Source organism: Macrotis lagotis, chromosome 6, assembly GCF_037893015.1.
Source record: "Macrotis lagotis isolate mMagLag1 chromosome 6, bilby.v1.9.chrom.fasta, whole genome shotgun sequence".
Lineage (NCBI taxonomy): Eukaryota > Metazoa > Chordata > Mammalia > Peramelemorphia > Peramelidae > Macrotis > Macrotis lagotis.
Genome location: NC_133663.1, coordinates 69,111,845 through 69,122,248, shown reverse-complemented (window position 1 = coordinate 69,122,248; position 10,404 = coordinate 69,111,845). Strand labels below are relative to the sequence as shown.

Sequence of the window (10,404 nt, the reverse complement as noted above, 5' to 3'; positions counted from 1 at the left end):
CTGAGTCACAGGAGAGACACACTTCAGTTACTGTTTTTATTACCTAAACAATAATCACCTCTTCAACTTAACACACAAATCATCATCTAGCCTTTGCTTGGAGATTTCCATTGAAGAGAAAGTGATCATCTCCCAAAATGGCCAACTTCAATTTTGGATACTTCTATTTGCTAAGAAGTTTTTCCTTCTATTATATCAATAATTTGTCTCTCAGCAACTTTTCCCCTCATCACTCCTAACCCTGCCCACTGGTGTCAAGAAAAAGTCTTAACCTTCAACCATGCACCAGCACTTCAAATAACTGAAGAACGTTTTCATTTTCACTCCCTCCTGCCCCACTCTCCACTACAACATCTCATCTTTAGGCTAAAGACTCCCAATTCCTTCTTATGATTTTATGATCTCAAAGTGGAACAAAGAGGGGCATGAGAAGGGAACAGCACTGAAATTAGACCAAGTCTTTACAAATATTATATCATGGGGCAGCTAGGTGGCAGAGCTGATAGGGCACCTGCCCTGGAGTGAGAAGGACCTGAGTTCAAGTCCAGTCTCGGACACTTAATGATTGCCTAGCTGTGTGACCTTGGGCAAGTCACTTAACCCCATTGCCTTAAATAAATCAAATTTAAAAAAAAACAAATATTATATCATTTGACCCTCATCACCTTGAGACATAAAAGTGCTATCACTATCTACATTTTACAGATGAGAAAAATTAGACAGAGATTAAGTAACTTACTCATGAACATATAGCTAATAAGTGTCTAAACAAATTTCCTGACACCAGGGTATCTGGGTGGCCTGGAGTCAGGAAGACTCATTTTCCTGAATTCAAATCTGGGCTTAGACACCTATTAGTTGTGTGATGTTGGGCAAATTACTTATCCCTGTCTTCCTCAGTTTCCTCATCTCTAAAAATGAACTAGAGAAAGGGTCAACTAATCCAGAAGACCCCATATGGGGTCCCAAAGAGAAAGATATGACTGAAAAAGCAACCAAGACAACTGCCTGAGTCCAAACCCCAAGTTATATCCACTTCACCATATAGCTACCCCTTCACCCAACTGGCACCCTCTCTAAGGCTACCAAAAACCACCAGAGATGCACATGTGGGATAGATTATTGATCCCCACTTTAAAGTAAACCTCTTTATCTTTGTGATATGGAGTTGGAAAAAAATACAACACACTTTGTGACTTTTTCCAAGAACCTATTCAAGTTGCCATAACAATGCATGAATATTTGTCAACCTTGCTCCATGTTTTCAGCAATCAATCAATAAACTTTTATTAAATCCCTATTATGTGTCAGAAGCTATTCTAAAGGCTGAGGAAACAAAAAGTAGCAAAAGATAATCCCTACCCTCAAGGAGCTCACCATCTAGTGGGGAAGACAATATACAGACAAATGTCATTGTTGTTATTTGCCCTTCATTCTCCAAAAAGACCTCAACATCAGGGAGGTGATGATTTGACAAACACAAGAATTGGATTTGAGTAAGGGGGTGTCATTATGCTAAGTCACCAGCCTCAAGTTCTCCTCTGCAGCCATCTGGGTCCAGTGACCAGATATGAATCAGAATGCCTGGAGATGGTCATAGATGCAGCACAATCAGGGTTAAGAGACTTGCCCAGGGTCACATACCTAGAAAGTGTCTGAGGCTGAATTTGAATTCAGGTCTTTCTGACTCCAGGTCTGGTATTCTATCTCTGCCTTGGATGACAAGTTCCTAAGATATTCATCTATACTGGGAAGTACAAAATATTTCTATTTACAAGGCTATAATTGTCTCAAATAGACTCCAGTGAGTTTATTTAACAGTGTGAGGAATATAGGGTGTTGGTCTTCACAGGGTGTGGAAGGGTGTCCCTTTGAAATCCATTACAAAGGAGGAATGGCCCCAGACAATCACAAAACTGGGAGAGTTTTCCTAATCCCGTTCCAGAGATGACAAACCCAAGATTAGAAGAAACCAGTCCTCAGCCAGTCAAGAGTGACCTAGAGATCTTGACCTAATGCAACTGAGTTTCCTCAATTAGGTAATTGAATATTATCCCACATGCCCCTGTGATGATTGGGGTTCATCAGCATATCATGTGTCATATGATGTGGGGGGAATTATATTAGGGGCATGTCATGGAATGGGTGAACTTCTTGGATTGTAACTCAAACTCTGAAAGCCTATGAAAATCCAAGAGGGAGGGGAAAGAGTTTCTGAAGACTATATAATATCTACTGTAATAACCACACCTCATGCCTCATGCCAGGTGAGGTACCCATATCCTGCAGGATTCATGAATAAAATCTACAGTTTTCTTTCAGTCTAGCAGGTTTTACTTTCACTCATTTATAACAGTAACAAAGCTTCCACCTAGATCTCCCCAAGACCATGATATAGTTAATTCTTTCTAGGATCCACATAGGCAGAAGGAAATCCCCCTCCTCTATAAGTTACTTTGCTTTGGGGTCTTTTGGCATTCAAGTAACTGAAATGAGCTATGAAGCACAAAAGATTACTGTCTTTGAGTTCTCTAAATGTGTAAATTGGGGGATGGAATAGCACCCACTGAAAGAGAAAATTCCTCACCTTCTTCCTCTAGCTCAAATTCTCCAATGGGCAGAAATTCAGGATTTCTGACATTTTTTTTAACACTGAAACCACTTGCATTCAAACCAGCATGGATCTTTATTTGTTTTTTTAAATGGATATGGACACTGACTCTACTATACTTCCATATTGCATCAGTTTATTCATTGATGCTTAAAAGGGAGGTAAGAAGAAGACAGAGACCATAGCTATTATTTTGCTTCATTCAATGTCCAGCATTAGTCACTTCATCAATAATTTCATCCCATAGCATTGACAGTCATGGAGATAGCAGCAACCATGACATGAGGAGAACAAGAAACCAAGTCATTCTTATCTAAAGAACGATTTTCCAAAGGAAATCCTTCAACAAAGCTGGTTCCTTGGTCAAGCATGGTTTCCAAAGAAAAAAGTTTCTCTAGATGACATCTTTAGATAACCTTGAATTTAAACATCAGGCTAAACCCTAACCTCAATCTCCTAGATAGCCTCTACAGAAAAACCAAAGTAAGCTATGAGCCCTGGGAACAAGGCTAAACTTTTGCTATTAGTGGAAGGATGGGGAACTTCCAGGTCCAGGTTTGTATTGGTCTGGTATTTCCATGGCAACCATGGGGGTGGAGGGTTGTGACTGGAAATTCAATAAGTTTAGGAGCTTTTTAAGGTAAATTAGGGATAAATTAATTAAATGTTTCACCAAATATAGTCCAAGAATGATGTTATAAATCTCCAAATAGTTGGCAGAAAAAAAGTTTTCCATTCCTGCATTAGGGTCATAGATTTAGGGTTAGAAGGAACCTTAGAGGTCATCACTTTCCACTCTCTCATTTTACAGAAGAGGAAACTGAGGCTCAGAGAGGGAAGAGACCAGTCCTGAGTCATTCAGCTAGTAAAAATCAGAGTCTGAATTTGAACAGAGGTCTTCCTGATTCCAAGTTCAGCACTTCATCCATGTCTTTCAGATATGCTATGGCCATAGAGAATTATGAATGTAGCAGAAATAAAATTTGTAATCTTTTAAGGCTGTTAAAATCGGGGAATCTTGTTAAGTATGTGGAAAGTCTTCACTCTTGAGAGATGTAAATTGACCCCTATTGTTTTATTGTTTGAAGTAAAATTTGTATCCTGATCTCCTCAGTCTTCAACTCTACCTGATAAGGGGAAGGGAGTTCCCCTTTTGCCCTCAGTGCCCACATAAGGGACAAGGCTAATAAAACCTGAGTTGGCCTCCACTTGAGACCAGGCCTCTCTCCTCTCTCTCTCTCTCTGACCTGGTCAGTGCTCTCTCGTTCATTCTCTCTCTCTCTCTCTCTCTCTCTCTCTCTCTCTCTCTCTCTCTCTCTCTCTCTCCCCCCCCCCCCCCCCCCGACTGTCTTTCCATTTCTCTTAAGTGTTTGTTGACCCTTTCCAGAGCAGTTTTAACATCATGGAGAGAACATGCAAATTCCTTTGCTTTTCAGTGGCTCCCAAAGTTCTATGCTTGTCCGGTGACCCCAGATCTCAGCAGCAGCAACATCAGGACATGGATTTAATGACAATTTCCTGAGATATTCATCTGGGGAATTTAGATGACAGGCCTCATGAGCAGAATCACCACCAGGCAAGGGTTGTATCCACCAGACAGTCAGTCAGTTAACATTTATTACCTACCTACAATGTGCCAGGCCCTCTACTAAGCATGGGGAATGCTAAGAAAGACAAAAAAAATATTACTTTTCAAAGAGTAAAGAGAAACCGTATATAAGGACCTATAAGAGAAACCATATATAAGCAAATCAGATATATACAGGATAAACTGGGAGTAATCTCAAAGAGAAGGATGGACAGAGAATGACTCCTCACAGAAGGTGGGATTTGAGCTTGGAAGCCAGAGAAGCCACGAGGCCAAGATGAGGAAAGAGAGAGAGCATTCCAGGCATGGGAGTCAGTCAGTGAATGTGACTAGACTCAGGAGACAGATTATCATGTTCTAGATGTAGCAAGATCTTTGAAAATCTGTCAGAGGATTTTTATCAATAAAAGCCCATCTGGACCAGGGACATAGAGATACTAGTCAAAGGAAAAGCTAATAAAATGTAGGCAGGATGGTGAGACATTATTCTCTCTTTATGTCCCAGGACACCATTCTCAGTATCCCTTGATGCTTTCTCAGGCTTCAGTCCCTGCCTCTTAATCACTCATTCCACAAACATTCATTAAACCCTTACTATATTTGGGGAAGTATGCTATATTCTGAATATACAAACCAAGATTCAAACCAAAACAATTTCTGCCCTCAAGGAGCTTACATTCTATTGAGGGGATACAACATGTACAAAGGTAAATAGAGTTTAAGGTGATATAGGGAGGGAAAAGCTGATAAAACCTGAGATCCTCACAAAGGTTTCACAAAGGAAGTGACACCTGAGTTGAGCCTTAAAAGAAAGATGAGGGGGCAGCTAGGTGGTGCAGTGTATAGAGCACCGGCCCTGGTGATAGGAGAACCTGAGTTCAAATTTGATCTCAAAAACTTAATAATTGCCTAGCTCTGTGACCTTGGGCAAGTCACTTAGCCCCATTGCTAAAATATATATATTTTTTTTTAACTTAAAAAAAGAAAGATAGGGGCAGCTAGGTGGCGTAGTGGATAAAGCACCGGCCTTGGAGTAGGGAGTACCTAGGTTCAAATCCGGTCTCAGACACTTAATAATTACCTAGCTATGTGGCCTTGGGCAAGCCACTTAACCCCATTTGCCTTGCAAAAACCTAAAAAAAAAAAGATAAGAAAGGAGTGTATCCCAGGAATTGGGGGAAAATATACCAATTCTATAGCTTCCAAATGATAGGATCTTATAGCTAGATTGTTTAGAAATTCTTAACTAATGGTACTCAGCAGCAGAAACAGAAGAAGAGGCAAAGGAAGAGGATGAAATCTGGTGGCATGCCAAGAAATTCTCACAGACTATACCATGAACAGTCAGTATTTGAAGGAAGCTATATCAAAACTTCTGTCCAGTGAAGGCATAGATAATGGGGTTGAGGCAGTTATGGAAGAAGCCCAGTATTTCAGTGGCATTCAGGGCCAGATCAACTACGTTTCTTTGTGAACATGTTTCCAGAATCATCTTGGTTCTCAGGAGGGTGTCAATGAACAGAACCAAATGGTAAGGCAGCCAACAAAGTAGGAAGACCAACACCACAACAAAGATGACCCACATAGCCCGATGCTTCTGCCTCATGTGTGACTTAGAGAGTGTGTGCAGGGTGAACCCATAGCAGACAAGCATGACCAGTAGGGGTAGGATAGAGCTAAAGGACTGGGACAGGATCCTCAGAATCAGCCACCATTTTTCAGTACTTCTGCCCAAGTTGTCATAATTTACTGCCTTGACTGACTCACAGAAGCAAAGAATGGGCATGGATAGGAGGAAGGACAGACCCCAGATGCCCATTCAGATGAACTTTACCCAATGGCACTTCTAAGTCAAAGCCCAAGTGGCATGGACAATGGCTAGGCAGCAGTCTACACTGATGCAGGCCAGCAGCAAAATGCCGCTGTAGAAGTTGACCTCTTTCAGAAAGGAGATAAGCTTGCAAAGAGGTGTGCCAAAGATCCAGCCTTTCACCTTGGAGGCAGCCCAAATGTAGTGACAGAGCAAAGAGGAGGTCGGCCATGGCCAAGTTGAGCAGCTAGACATCTGTGACTGAATGACTGAGCCCACTGTAGAGGATGACAAGCATCACCAATGAATTTCCCAGCAAACCCAGAAAGAACACAAGAGTGTACAGTATGATGATAAAGTACTTGCTGAGACCTGAAGCTTCCATGGGGCAGGGGGCTGCATCCTCAGCATCAAGTGTCAGGCCCATACTGTATCCTGAAAAATTGTCAAAATATAATAGCTCCTCTGGGCTTAATTCAGATATTTCTGCCATTCTATTCATCAGACTATAACCTGCCTGCAAAAGAGAGCAATTTCATAAAGACATTCAATTCCTATCCTCCCTTCTTTCTACTCTTAAGGGAATCCCACAGGGAATTCAGGTAATTGTATAAAGTTATCCCTTCCACATTTCAGCAGGTTCCCATGATTTGGAAAATTCTCATAAAATTTTTTGACCCTCCCTTCATGCTAGAGAAGAAGTGTGAATTATTACGGTATTAAAAGAGAAAAAATGTTGATACTATTCAATACTTTACATATGTTTTATGCATTTCTGAGTTTCTGAACTTTTTCTTTGTTGTTTATTGACCTTCATGTGTCATCTGCAGCTTCTGTAAAATGTCCAAAAATTCCATTTAATTTCTTATGCTGACCCTGATAAATCAAAACTGTGATGGGGAAAAGTTGTGATGTGGAATTGTAAGCAAGAACTTCATAGGTGCAAAATGAGGTCAGAGTCTAAGGCAAGGTCCTTAACCTGAGGTCCCTTGTTTGTTTGAAGCAGATAGGTATCTGTAATGGAACTGCTGAGCAGTTTGTAGAGGATAATAAATATCACTACTGAAATTCCCAGCAAACTCAGTAATATTACAAGATTGTAAATAACCTTTATAAAATACTTGTCCAGCCTCCAGTTGTCCCAGATGCAAGGGTCAGCATCCATTGTTACAGTATAAATATAATTGTGATAGTCAAGTCTTCAATAGGTCTTTAAGATGAATCTTCTTGGGGGGTTTTTTGGGGGGGGGGGGAGTTGCAAGGTGATGGGGTTAAGTGACTTGCCCAAGGTCACACAGTTAAGCAATTATCATGTGTCTGAGGTTAGATTTGAACTCAGGTCCTCCTGACTCCAGGGCTGGTGCTTGATCCACTACACCACCTAGTCACCCCCCAAGATGAATCTTAAAGACGTGTCCTACTGAAATTATTAGAAAGAAAATATAATCAAATTCCTTGAGTTCAGTGAGTCCTATTAGTAGCTATGGATACATTGTAAAGAATGAATAACTTGAAAAGCCTAAGGAATTCTGATTAATGCAATGATCAACTGTGACTATAGAGGATCAGTGATGATTAGTATTGCCCAACTCCTCACAGAGAGGTGATGGGCGTAATATGCCACAAACATATTTGAACATAACCAATATATAAATTTATTTTGTTTGACTATGCATATTAGCTACAAGAGTTTTATTTTCACTTTGTTTCTTAGCAAGATGAGAGCAGAAGGAAAGAAAATAAACTTACTAATTTCAATTATTTTGACTTTATTTTAAAAAGAATGGGTATGCATATGTATTGTATGCTGCTTTTCTTTGGACTGTCATCAAAGAGGTTAATGAGGGACTTTCTACAAAGAACCCATACATTGTGTGGTCAGCATTTTTTATACTTTATTATCTAAATGACCTAGTCTCAGAATGGGATAGAACTGAATACAAGAAGATAACCTTACATTTTAAGTTATTTTCCTATTTGAGAAATTATAAGTTATTCTTTCTTAAAGAAAATGTGTGCCTTTTGGCAGGATAAAACACCTTTCTGACCTTTCCCATGAAACTGAATTTTTTTCAAATAGTAGCTATATAGGAAGGTAGAATGTTAGAACTTTATTTAAAAGACACTTCCTGTTCTGGGCTTTGTAACTGACCAGTTGCTATAAACTTGAGCAAGTCCCTTTTCTGGACTTCAGTTTGCTTCAACCAACTACAAATTACAGAAAGATTTCATTCTTTATTTACATAATCATAATAAATAAACTTTACTAATACTTTTGAAATCCAAGGGTTACAAAACACTTTTCCTGAAAAGTAGAAAGGGTAAGAATCATTATTCCCATTTTACAAATGAAAAATGGAGGCTTAGAGATCTCAACACTTTTAGAACTCAACAGAAAGTTTTCATTTGAATAACAGACTAACTCTTAAGACAAAGCAGCAAATGTCTAATAGTGGCATTTCAGGCATGTAAAAAAAGGAGAAATAATGTTATGAATACGACCTCAGTGCCACCAATTCTATCTTTACATGAAGCCAACTCTAATCTCTAGTCATATGCCAGGAAATTAAATAGAAAGCAAGAGGCAGAAGTCAAATCCCTGATGAAATTTCCTAAAGCCAGAGAAAGGTCCCCAAAACTACAGCTGACTACTTACCTGTCTAGCCAATACAGTTTTTCATTCCATCCTTCCACGCTAGACTCACAGCAGAGCTTTGAAAAAGAGGAATAACTTTATATCTGAGTAAAACATGATGACTATAAAGGAAATTCACAAGCCCAACCTGTCTGAGGCCAAATATGAGGGCAGGTTTTTCTGACTCTAGTCTTGGTGTTCTATTTCTACCTTTGATTATATATAAGATTATACATATATATATATATATATATACATATATATATGTATATATATATATGGGATATATAAGATATTTCTACCTTTGATTATATAGAAGATATTCATCTATGCTGGGAAGTATAGAATATTTCTATTTATAAGGTTATACTTGCCCAAAGTAGTCTCCAGTGAGTTTATTTAACAGTAACAAAGGAAAGATTCAATCTAGATCTCTCCAAGACCCTGACCATGATGTGAATTCTTTCTAGGATCCACATAAGAAGAAGTGACTCCCTGCTTTATAAGTCACTTTGCTTTGGGGTGTTATGGCAATCAAGCTATTCAAATAAATTATGAGGCTCAGAAGATTTCTGTCTTTGGGTTCTTTAATTGGTACAGTAAATAAAACGCTGATCTTGGAGTCTGGAGAACCGGAGTTCAAATCCAAACTAGACACTTGATCCTCACTAGCTGTGTGACCTTGGCAAGTCACTTAACTCTGACTGCCTCACATCCAGGGCCACCTCATATCTGGCCACTGGGTCCAGAGGGTTCTGGAGGAGAAAGTGAGGCTAGTGATTTAGCATAGCACCCCTCACTCAAATCCAATTCATGTGCTTGTCATGGCATCATCTCCCTGATCTCATGGTCCTCTTTGAGAACAAAAGAGATTATTATTAATTGTGTGTAAATTGTGAGGTGGAAATGAAGAGTGAAAACTACTCAACTTCTCTAGCTCAAGTCCTCCAATAGGAAAAAATCCAGTTTGTGACACTGAAACCACTTGCATTCATGTAAACATAGATCTTTTTTCAATTGGATATGGACACTGGCTCTACTGTATTGCACTATGTTGCATCGGTTTGTTCATTGATGCCTAAAAGAGAGGTATTAAGAAGACAGAGACCAGAGTTACTTATTTTGCTCCATTCAGTGTCCAACTTTTGAATATTTCATCAACAATTTTACCCCATGATGTTGACAGTCAGGGTGATAGAAGCAACATGAATATGATGAGGGGGCAGCTAGGTTGCACAGTGAATAGAGCACAAGCTCTGGAGACAGGAGGACCTGAGTTCAAATCCGACCTCAGACACTTAATAATAATTAGCTGTGTGGCCTTGGGCAAGCCACTTAACCCTGTCTGCCTTGCAAAAAAAACCCCAAAAAAACATGAGTATGATGAGACCAAGAAACAAGGACATTATTATATAATGGACAATCTTCCAAAGGAAATACTTTAAAAAACTGACTCCTTGGTCATGCTTTCCAAAGAAAAAAAGTTTCCCAAACTGACATCCTTAAAGCACCTTGAATTGAAATGTTAGGGAAGGCCCTAATCTCAGTCTCCCTCATAGTCACTACAGAAAAAACAAAGTAAGTAAAGACTCTGGGGACAAGGTTGAAGTGTTTAGCATTAGGGTCATAGATTTAGGGTTAGAAGGGACCTTTAGAGGTCATCACTTTCCACTCCCTCATTTTACAGAAGAGGAAACTGAAGCCCAGAGATGGAAGTGACCAGTCCTGAGTCATTCTGCTAGTAAAAGTCTGAGGCTGAA

General features: G+C 39.5%; 1 pseudogene; it reads right to left on the bottom strand.

Annotated features, from left to right (window-relative positions):
• Positions 1-5,445: 5,445 nt before the first annotated feature.
• Positions 5,446-6,502, bottom strand: LOC141492139 (C-X-C chemokine receptor type 1-like; annotated as a pseudogene).
• Between the last annotated feature and the right edge of the window lie 3,902 nt (positions 6,503-10,404).